Here is an 11,598-nt window from a genome sequence, read left to right as displayed (position 1 = left end):
AGTATGCTAAGAGCCATACATTTCTTTAAAACTAATTTTCATAATTATGACTTTCATATAAATATTTTAATGAACATGTGTTAAAAGTTGTGTGTATTTAACTCCTAGTGAGGATAGAATAAATGCAGTTGTTAATCACGATATCTGGCAACAATGAGCAGATCTTTGAAAAGCTGGTATTACTGTGAGTGCAGAGACACCAGGAGAAGCTGCTCTCCATGAGGAAGTATTCAATTGATATTTATAGAAATAATCAAACTTTTGTTGTGGTGTGGAAGGTCCTTCTGTCTGTGTTGCTTCGTTAGTGAATAGCTGCTTTGAGCCTGTAGCAGAGTAGGGCAGAACAGAGCTAGGTAGGGAAAACTAAACTGAATGCTGGGGAAAAATAAAGGAAAAATGCAGGGAGAAGCCATGTAGCCCTGCTGGAGACAGACACCAGAACTTTACCTGGTAAATCACAGCCTTGTAGCAATGCGTAGATTAATGGAGATGGGTTAGTTTAGGATATAATAGTCAGCCAGAAATATGTTTAAGCTATTGGCCAAACAGTATTGCAAATAATATCATTTTTGTGTGATTATTTCGGGCTGAACATCTGGCAACATAAAAAATGGCCTCCTTACAACATCATTGCAATCACAAGGCTTGCAATTACAAAGTATCCACTATAAAATAACAAAGTATTCAATATAGAGAGGATGCAGAATGACCAAAGGCTGCACTACCTTGAACTGTTTCTGTTCTCATCTTATATGGGAAGCAAGTGAGGTCCAATCTGGTCAGTGTCTGAATGGAGATAATGAGGAGAGCATGCTTTAGTAGTTGTATAATTTCCCAGGAAGGATGCATTTCCCATGGTGCTGTAATGTAAAGATGGTCAGCTTTAATTTCTGTGCAAAGGCAACCAGTAAGCAATCATCACTCTACCTGCAGGCTTCTTCTCCTAAAATGTCAGGGTTGTTGTGGTTTCAGCTAGCCTAGCTGGTCATCAAGCCCTTGGGGTCCACTTGTCCCTGTTTCTCCCACTCCAGTGCTGCCATTACAGCTATCATCCTTTCCTTGAGTGTTAGGAATCTGAACTCAGGTCCTTATACTTTCCCGGCAAGTGGTCTCTCAGTGAGCACCTGGTGACAAAATTTAAGCTGAGAGAAGTGTGCCGAACTTTATATCCCCTAAATTTGATGAAGATAAGAGTGACCATGAGTACTTGGAAGAGCCTGTTCCACTTTACAAATAGGGAGATCTTTGGAGATCTCCCATCACAAGTGTTGAGTAGGACTGGATCTCTTGAGTAGACAAGAAGAAGGTGTCACCAGAGCACCCCTGAGAGTAATTAAATTTTGTTCTCATTTTCATGCATTGCTTTCTGTAGCATAAATGAGTTTTTTATGTTAGTATTTGCTTGGGTTCCTTATCCAGTCCAAAGAGCAGTCAGGGTTCTCTGCCCTGTGGTAAGTCCTAGGTCCTCCCCCCTCTGTCCATATCTAGGAAGGTGAACATCCAAACTGGCTAGGCTCCCACAAAGCCAGCACATGAAGTAGGATCAAAACCCCATGCCATTGTCCTTGGCTTCTCATCAGCCCTCATTGTTCGCCATGTTCAGAGAGTCCAGTTTTAACCCATGCTTTTTCAGTCACAGTCCAGCTGGCCTTGGTGAGCTCCCAGTAGATCAGCTCCACTGTCTCAGTGGGTGGGTGCACCCCTCGTGGTCCCGACTTCTTTGCTCATGTTCTCCCTTCTTCTGCTCCTCATTGGGACCTTGAAAGCTCAGTCCAGTGCTCCAGTGTGGGTCTCTGTCTCTATCTCCATCCATCACCAGATGAAGGTTCTATGATGATATGCAAGATGTTCGTCAGTATTGCTATAGGCTAGGGTCATTTCAGGTTCCCTATCCTCAGCTGCCCAAGGAACTAACTGGGGACCTCGAGCCCAAGCCGAGGTCCCCAACTATCTATTTTTTTGACTCCACCAAAGACCCCAGAAGGATATTATATTACCCAAGTTAATGGGAATTTAATTGTAAGCAACTTTCAAAACTCTAAAATCGACAGAGGCATTCGGTTGCCTGGACAGTCACCCAAAGTTCTTCTGTAACACCGAGGCATCTATCTTCAGCCTACAGACCCATAGTATCTGACAGACTTTTCCATGAAGCAAGAAATTTGAAGATCTGTTTTGCCTGGTAATGTCACATATCATCAATTGTACACCACTGCACCATTTTTAGACTGCAATTTTAAGAGGATAAACTTTGGATCCTGTCATCTGGGAGCTTTTTGTTGTAGCAGCTTAGTTTTTTTCAGACACGAAGTCTTTTGCCATATAACGAAATCAAAACATGAGTATATTTATGGATTTAAGCAGGTTTTGGTCTGATGACATTAAGATAGTGGACAGATGCCTTTGAATTTGGACTGCTATCCATCACAGAATTCTTTTTTTCTTTTTCTTTTCTTCTTTCTCTCTTCTTTCCTCTCTCTCTCTCTCTCTCTCTCTCTCTCTCTCTCTCTCTCTCTCTCTCTCTCTTATTTTTGTTTTTCATGAGACAGGCTTTCTCTGTATAATATTGGTTATCCTAGACATTCTTCTGTATACCAAACTGAGAAATCAACCTGCCTACCAAGTGCTGAGTCTAAAAGTATGAGCCACCACAGTCCAGCTCATCTCAGATTCTTAATGTTTATAGTAATGGCAATGATACGTGCAACACATTAGTTTGTGAGTATACAGAGCACTTGAATATATGAAGTATCAGATACAAGAAACTTTTCAATAACCCTCGTTTCTCTGTTCCAGTGTTTCTCCATTTTTTAAAGCTCTGTTTCATTAAAGAAGAAATGAGATTTTGTTCTTTCTATATAAAATGATAATGAATTCATAGGTTTTGTGGATGACAAAAGTAACATTATTGACTTTATCAGAGCTAGCCTCTCACTTTCCTCCTCCTCACTTCATGGACAGAAGACCTTGGGATCTGTCTTACGGGAGCGGAACTGGCAGTACAGATGCGATCTTTATTCAAGGATCTCGATAACACGCTGCAGCGTGGGCTTTTATAACCCACTGCATGTAAGCTTTTACAATACAGTGGATACTCAAAGGGAAGTTATTATCTTCTCAGCCCACTGGTTATTGAGGTCCTTCCTGTTCACATTTTTACTACTAATGATCTACAGAAAGTGTACCTAGTGTGACTCTGGAATCAGTCTGAGTCTCATGAATACATAAACTCAGGATTCTTTCCAAAGGAAAATATAATGGTGACAGTAGCATATTGTTTTCAATTTTAGGGTAGCAACACTCTTTTATATTAATATGAAATTATGTATATGTCTCTTTTTAATACATAATATCATATGACATTCAAGATTTCTATCCATAATTCACAAGGTTTTATATTTGAATTCACTTATTCATGTGTAAAAATATGCAAGGTACCAGAGAAATTTAAGGTATAAACTATATATTTGATGGCTCAAAATCCATTTCTAGTCCTTCCATTGGCTTATTAGGAAAATTAAGCTCGGATTAATAGATTCCCTTGCATTTACCAGTGTTATCTGACAAACCGTGATGTACAATATGAAACTAGGGATCTACCACGAGCATTTATAGAAGTGTGCTATTTTGAGATAGAGAAAGAATATAGTAAATATAATAGTTTGGTGAAGTTTCTGTCCTGCCGTTCTTTTCCTTTATGAAATGTCATCATCTGAATGAAAGTAGAGCAGGCATTATGAGGTTCATACGCTGAGAACAGTGGATCTTAAACACAGAAAGAATGTGAGTCCTGAGGGTCATCAGTGGACATCTGAAACTAAGTTACTGTTTATCCACTTTAACAAATATTTATGGAAAACCTCATTATTTCAGTGATGTAGATAAGTAGTAACACAGTCCATAAAATAATGTTCCAAGGTTCTTGCATCTAGTGTAAGAAGAGGAAAAACAGCAAATATATATGCATGTATTTATGAAATATATTAAAAGGATGTGTGTGTGTTCTTGCACATTCATATAGTAAGGATTCAAATGAGAGCTTTCTCTGTGTTAGGTAACATTAATGCCAGTATTCTAGGCTCAAAATGACTTAAGTAATCTTAGTGATAAAATTGAACAGAAAAAAACTGGCTGCAAAATGTTTAGGTGTCCATATATTTCACTGCTGAAATTCCACATGGAATTTATAATCTGAACACTGAAAGATGATCAGAGTTTTAAAATGAAATCTTCATTGATAGAGGAAGGAGTGGTCTTAGATCTGTACATATGGATTGGTGCTGGCTCACACCTGAATCAAACTGGAGAGTATTAGGAGAGAAAAATTCTCACCAGAGTTCATTTGTTACTATTCTATTTGTTTTACAAGAACACTAGACTAGCGCTTGTTTGTGGCACTCTAAGGAGAGGTTCTGTTGTGTGCAGGTAGACATAGTCTTAAATGTAACAGAGCAGGGAGAGATAATGAGCTGTATTTGTTATATTCCATGTGTTAGACTTCAGGAATGGATGTTTTTTATGTCCCTACTTTTAATATAGGGAAATTTTTTATTCCATTTTATAGTCAAGGAAAGTTGAAAAGTGGCTTTTGTCTTTTAGTTAGAAAGTAGTATCCTGGATTCAAATATAGATGGTTTTTGTTGTTTTTGGTTTAAGAAGCATTCCTGATTTTTTTTAATTCACTCAGCAAAAATTTGATGAACATTCTTTTATGTATGGGTTATTTTGTTTGACACTTGAGGATATAATAGATTTGATAAATGATATTTTTGAGGGAATGAATTTCATTCCCCAATTTCAGGTTAAAAAAGGCAAACATAGAGAATTTCATCTAAATCAACCTCAAACAACAACAGCAAAGCAAAAACAAAAACAACAACACCAAAAACAAGAGCAGAGCAGAAAGTATAACATGATTAATGAAAGCCCAGAGACAGATATTGGGGTTCAACCTAGAAATTAGAAAAGTAAAACAGTCATTTGCTCTTACCTCTATCTCATTCTGAAATAATGATACTGCTTTCAAGAATCTTCGGAATGAGACTCTGTCTAGAGTTGTTTCCTCCCATCTTGTATTTGTCTCTAGAACTGGGATTAAAGGCATGCACCACCACTGCCCAGCTTCTATATCAAACTAGTGTGACTGTAGTATTAAAGGTGCATGTCACTACTGCCTAATCTATAAGACTCATCAGTTGGACTGTTTCACTCTCTGATCTTCAAGAAAGCCTTATTTATCAAAATACAAATGAAATATGACTTCAAGAAAGGCAAAGTACATATTGGAAGAGAATGTTTACAGTGCATCCAGTTGCGAAGTGTTTTATACCACAAATATACAAGGAACTAACAAAATATCAAGGCTATAAATAATCCAGTTAAAATTACAAAGGACCTGATTAGATATTTATCAAAGGAAGGCACATAAATAGCTTAAATGTACTTTTAAAAATGTTCAACATTACTAATTGTTGGATAAATGTGAATTAGCACTACAATGAGTTAGAATTTGATTCCTGTCACAGGGCTATTGTCAGCAACATTAAATATGATATGTGTTGACAGAATTATGGAGGAAATAATATCCTTGCATACTGTTCATATGAATGCAAATTAGTACAGACATTGTAGAAAACTGAATAGAAGTTTCTCAAAAGCTTAATCTGGGAGTAGCCTTTGTAATTCATCCCAAAGCAGCTGACATCTTCCTGAATTCAGCTGTGCTGCTTTCAAATGACCACCATAGGAGGGATTGTTTGCTGCTAATGTTCCCCCATAGAAGAGGGTGGAGAAGCTCATTAGGCCCTTACCGGAATTTTCCTGACATTCAATCCTGCATTCAATTCCATGTAGGTCTGCCCTAACTGTATATGGTCTCATGGTCTCAGCAAGAGGTTAGAGTATTTGAACTTGTGAAAATGATGGGAAGGGTGAAGGGGCATTTATGAGGTCATAGGGAAGTCTTCACACACTGTGGCTAAACACTTTCATAAATTATTGTTTTGAGCTTGCCCTTGCTTTTGTTGATAAACCCTCATTTATGCATTGTAAGTTCAATAAATTCATTAATTTTCTAGGGGTACCTTTGGTGGAATTGAAATTTGGTTTGTTATTACAACCTTTGAAGAATGGGGTTAGACATTATTCAGTTTCCTTAAAAAGAAAATTCTTTCAACAACAGTATTGTCTTTCTGTTGTTCTGTTGTTCTAGTGACTAAGATGAGTTAATTGCATTCTATAGAAAAAAACATTTATTTGGATCAGAAATTTGGATATTTCAATCTATGATTGATTGGTTCAGTTGTTTCTAGGTCAATGAAGAGGAAGCACATTGTGATAGCAGATAGGTGGTGTAGAAAACCTTCATCTCATGGTGGGAAACTGAAGACAAAGAAGAGAAGTAGAAGTGTCCATGGTTCCATCAAGGAGATATACCCAATGACCTAGATTTGTCCTATAGCATTATAAAGTGTTCAGCTTCTCCTAAGAGCACCAAACTTCAGAATAAGCCTCCAACTCATATATCTTTGATGGTATATGTAAGATCAAATTCTAGCAATGTCGAATGGATTTGAAGTCAGCATGTTAAGGAAATCTCTGCATTGCCATCTTTGTTGTATCTTTCTGAATCATTCACAGAAGTCAGCAATAATCTAAGGTGTGCATCTGTGGAGGATGGGAAAGAATGCTTTGCATGTTTATAATGTTGAATACTCTAACCTTAAATGTGGCATCCTCATTTACAAATATGATGTCAAATGAAAGTAGCCTACCAGTACAGAAGCACAAGCACCACATGGTGTCACTAACAGGAGAAATAAAAAAGAAACAATTGAATTAAACAATGTCAGAGGAAAATGCAGGCTGTAAGGAGATGCAGGTCACAATGCCAAATTTCAGTTAGTCAGGAGGAATGTGTTTTGAGTATATTGCATAGCAAAGGGAGTACAACTGATAACTACCACTTCAAAATAGTCATAGTGCCACAAGTTGCTTTGCAAGCTGTCTTAGGGAAAAAGAAATGGGAAGCCCTACATAGATACTATGTCTATAGGCCACAACAGTGATTGGGCTGGCAAAAGAATCTATGATGGTGCAACAGATAAATGAGACCTCACCAACCGGACGTAAGATCTGTTCAGTAAGAAGGAATCCTGCCTGCTTCTATCAACCAAGCCAACATCCCATGACCAGAGAGGTCATAAACCTGAGAGAAAAATCTACCACTGCTATATTCCTAAAGCAATATCATTTTAAACTGTATACTAGATATTTATCCTTACACCCACATATCTGTAGTTTTCAGCCTTCATCAAAGAAGCTTCATTTTACAACAAATAGACACTATTACAGAGATCCACAATGCAGAGAATAAGAGACTATGGGGCACCTAATCAAGACAATATAGCCACAGTACTACCATACAGCTAGGATTTAGGGGGTATTGAGGACAAAGAAGCAAGAATCTAATACATGCCCAAGGCCCATCTGCTCCTAGATATTGTTCTCTAGACTAAACAGGAAAAATGAACTCATGAAATCTTAACAATAAAATTGCCTGAGCAAAACCAGCACAATAACCCTGCCAGTTGACAGGACAACATGGAGAGACGGTATTCCATACGATCCCATCCATTGGTTACTACAGGTAATCATGACTGCTGTGAGAATCAGTTTCTCCCAGTAGTGAGCTTGCTTCCCTTTGCTTTATCTAATGCCCATGTGACTGTACATTCTAGGAATTCTAGTGGACTCAGTAGATTATAAATTTATATGTTTATATTTGTGCATATACATATATGTATATCTGTAACAATAATAATGAAACAATAGATCATTAATTCTGGAAGTAGGGGTGGGACACAGGAGAAGCTGGTGGTGGGAGGGAGGGGCAGGAGTGATATGGACACAATGCTCATGTTTAAAATTTAAAAAAATTAAAGTGAATATAAATAGTTCAGATAATAAATTTCTAATTCTTTTATCATTACAAAGTGATATTTGAATAACTATATATATTGTATATACTTATAACATACCATAAACTTAATATATTAAGCACATAGCATATATGTATCATATAAGTAAAATATACAATATATTATATTACACATGTATATAATATGTGACATATGATCATATATAATGTGTGATATATGACATAGTATATAAAGTATATTATATATAATATATCTTAATTGGTTAATGATTTCACACTTTACCTATATCACAATGTCACTTCATAGGCAATATATATACAATTTCAGTTTATGAAGTTATAATAAAATCATAATAAAAGTATACTACAACTGAGTAGCATCAAATGTAATACATTAATGAACTTAACAATATGGTCACTGAAACAAGACCTAATGACACCGACACCACCAGCTGACATTTCAATATGATGGCAGAAATATCACAAGACTCTCCTCCTAGATGAATAACTGTTGAGAGAAGAAGAGTCAGTCTACTCCAGGAATGGAAATTGTGATTGTTGTCCCATACCAAATTATCAGTCCTAAAAACATATGCATATGAGCTGAAACATCACTAAATAAACTCAGAAGTATAATTTATACATTTTTATATATGTACATGACAATAATAATGAAAGAAGAAGCCCTGAGTTTGAGAGGGAAGTAGGAAACACACAGAAAAGCCTAGTTAGAAAAAGGGGAGAGTGATGCAAATAAAATACATATTAATTAATTAGCTAATTAAAAACAAGGTGGGTAGCTCTTGAGAAACACAAGAATCTTACGTCTGGCCTCCACAGGCACACACATGAAAACACACACATTCATTTTCACACAAACCCGCACAAGTTTAAGCCAGGTAGGACACACTCTTAATTGAGAATATATTTGATAGCTTCTGAAAAAGAAAAAAACAGGTTTCTTTGATGGTGTGGCCTCTTGTATATCAGGCACACTTCAGGATAGGTACCCTCTGAAGAGTAATGGTACAGCAAATTTGAACTCAATGGTTCTTATTTTCTAGAAGAGAGGGAGGGAGGGGGAGAGAGCAGGTGGGAAGTGGAGAGAGAAAGAGAAAGAACATGCAGGTGGATGCTGAGAAAAGTGGATTTGGAAGGAGATGAGGAGGTGGATATGATAAAAATCCATTGCAAAAATAAATGTAATCAAATAATTCTGAAGTAAACAAATATTGTATATAAAAAGAATAAAAGATAAAACACAGCTCCCATCCTCATGAAAATTTTAAAATAGTAGAAATGACAGCATAAATATAAGAAGTCAGTATTGCTAGTTAAAACATTAGTGGGCATGCACTTCTTATAGACCAGAAATTATGAAAGTTACTTCACTGACTCGCAAAAGTCCAAGCCCATGAGTTATTTTTTCTCATTTGGGGAGTTAGAACCTGAGCCAAAAATAAACAAAGCTTGGCGTATCATTTGCAAGGTAGGTACAAAACATAAAGGGTCCACGGAAGAGGGAATGAGAGTGAGAATCAACAGGCAGAAGTGGTTCTGGCCCTGTGAATAATGTTCTCATGACGGACAGAGCTTTCTACATTCAGGTGCTGGAGAGAGCCTCGATATAGCCAAACACTTCCTGAAGAAGAGCAGGAACTGGAGTTGAAATAAAGCTGAGCCCAGTGGCAGGTGATCATCTGTGACAATTTAAGAGGATTAGTTTTCTCCTGTCCACAAGTATTTTGAACCCAGTAGGTTAAAAAGAAAACTGACAGAGAGGGGAAATGAGGGTGTGGGGTCAGGCAACTCTGCCTTAGTTACCAGCTCATTGAAATCCTCCTTTGTTTGTAATTCAGGACACAATTTCTAAATAGCCCATTTTCTTTTTAAAAACATTATTATTTATTTATTCGTTTCTGTATATATGTGTGTATTTATTTGGCCAGGTTTATACAGTTTTTTAAACTTATGTACTTGTGTGTGTATGTATGACGTATGTTTGTAAGGGTGATATATAGGTAAGGGGAACTGGATATATGTTCTCTGCAAGAGCAACACATGTGAAACATCTCTTCAGTCACTAGATACCCAGTTCTCAAAATCATACAAGAGTGAATTTTCTACTTTCTAGAGATGAAAGAAATTTTTCCCTGTGCCATTGATGAAATGGCATTATATATTTAAAAGTCCAAAGTTATTTCACCTCTGAAGCTACTGAATATGTCTTCTAGGAAAAAAGTGTTTGTTTAGTCTGGAAGAATAAAGTCATTTAGATTGTTTGGAGAGAAAGACAAATTCTCCAGTCCTTGCATGCGAATGCATTCTCTGTTATAGCTGGAATATTTCTTTCCCAAACATAATATATAACACATGCATCGTCCATTTGGACACAGCAGTGAGGAACAGTATGTTTGGAAATTTATTTGCCTTCTATTATAAAGCATATTTTAACAAAGCAGATAAAAACAAAAACAATTAAGCACATGAAAACATCCAAGGTTTAGATTTCCTCATATCAGGTGTTCTCCACAGCTCTGCCTCCTCCAGAATAGGCCACCACCAACCATCTCCTTTAAGGGTGTCAGTATAGCTTCATCCCTGAAATATTTGGCAAAACACTTCTCTTTTACAAGCTGTCTAGATGCTTCAAGTTGCATAGTTTTACATCAGTCACTGCTGTGTAGTTTATCTGGTGACAGTGATTGCCAATAAAATAATGGTGTAAAATATTACAATGTGAAGAGACTAATTCAGGGCAGGTTAGTAAAGCCACTATGATTCATCTTTTCTTGCTGGACATCTTTTAGGTGGATGCCTACAAACATCACACGGAGTTGAGAGGGAATTTATTCCATATGTAGGCTGTTACTTAATTTATATATTTACTTTTCTATAGACCTACATCTTAAAGAATAGTGGCTTCTCTCTGGGATAATGGAATGCATACTCAAGGGACTCAAGAACTCAGGTAATAAAACAGAAGCAAAAAGGCAAGGTTGAGAGCTGCGGGGCTATCTTTACTATGACTTCTCTGAATACATGCAAAACAGAACAAGAACCCAACCCCTTGTCTAGCGTATTTAATAAGCTTTTGGAGAACCCTGCTCACAAGTGTTTTAATGACCTCAATTCAAGCCAAGAGCAATAAATGTCTCAGAAAGAGGCTGTTAATTGAAAACACCAGCGATTTCAGAGGGATTCATATTACTGCCAGTCACAGCTTGCCTTCTCTCCCTTTTAATTTAGCCTTCTGTTTTAATTTACAACAGCTCTGCACATTGAAGTGTTAGGAGGCTGGGCAGGCACAGTGAATAGAATGTATCTGGGGCACTGTGGACCAGGGTTAAAATGCTAATGATGGAGGACCCGGCCTCCAGTCTACCCATAGATCCTTCATCAGTTAAATGATATATATCGAACTGTCTTTTGGAATATCTTGATGCCCCTATGCCCCTGGCCACAACACGGGTGGACTCCTGCTACCCAGCAGCAGGCCACAGCAGTAAGAACAGGTGAGTGTTATTGGTTACATTTTACTCTTTCTACTCTTTTCTATTTGGGAGAGTCTGTCAACCAGCTCCCAAATAAATATACATGGAAGCTTATTCTTTCCTATAATTGCCCGAACTTAGGTTGGCTTGTTTCTAGCCAACCTT

Source organism: Microtus pennsylvanicus, chromosome 10, assembly GCF_037038515.1.
Source record: "Microtus pennsylvanicus isolate mMicPen1 chromosome 10, mMicPen1.hap1, whole genome shotgun sequence".
NCBI lineage: Eukaryota > Metazoa > Chordata > Mammalia > Rodentia > Cricetidae > Microtus > Microtus pennsylvanicus.
This window is presented reverse-complemented; position numbering follows the sequence as displayed.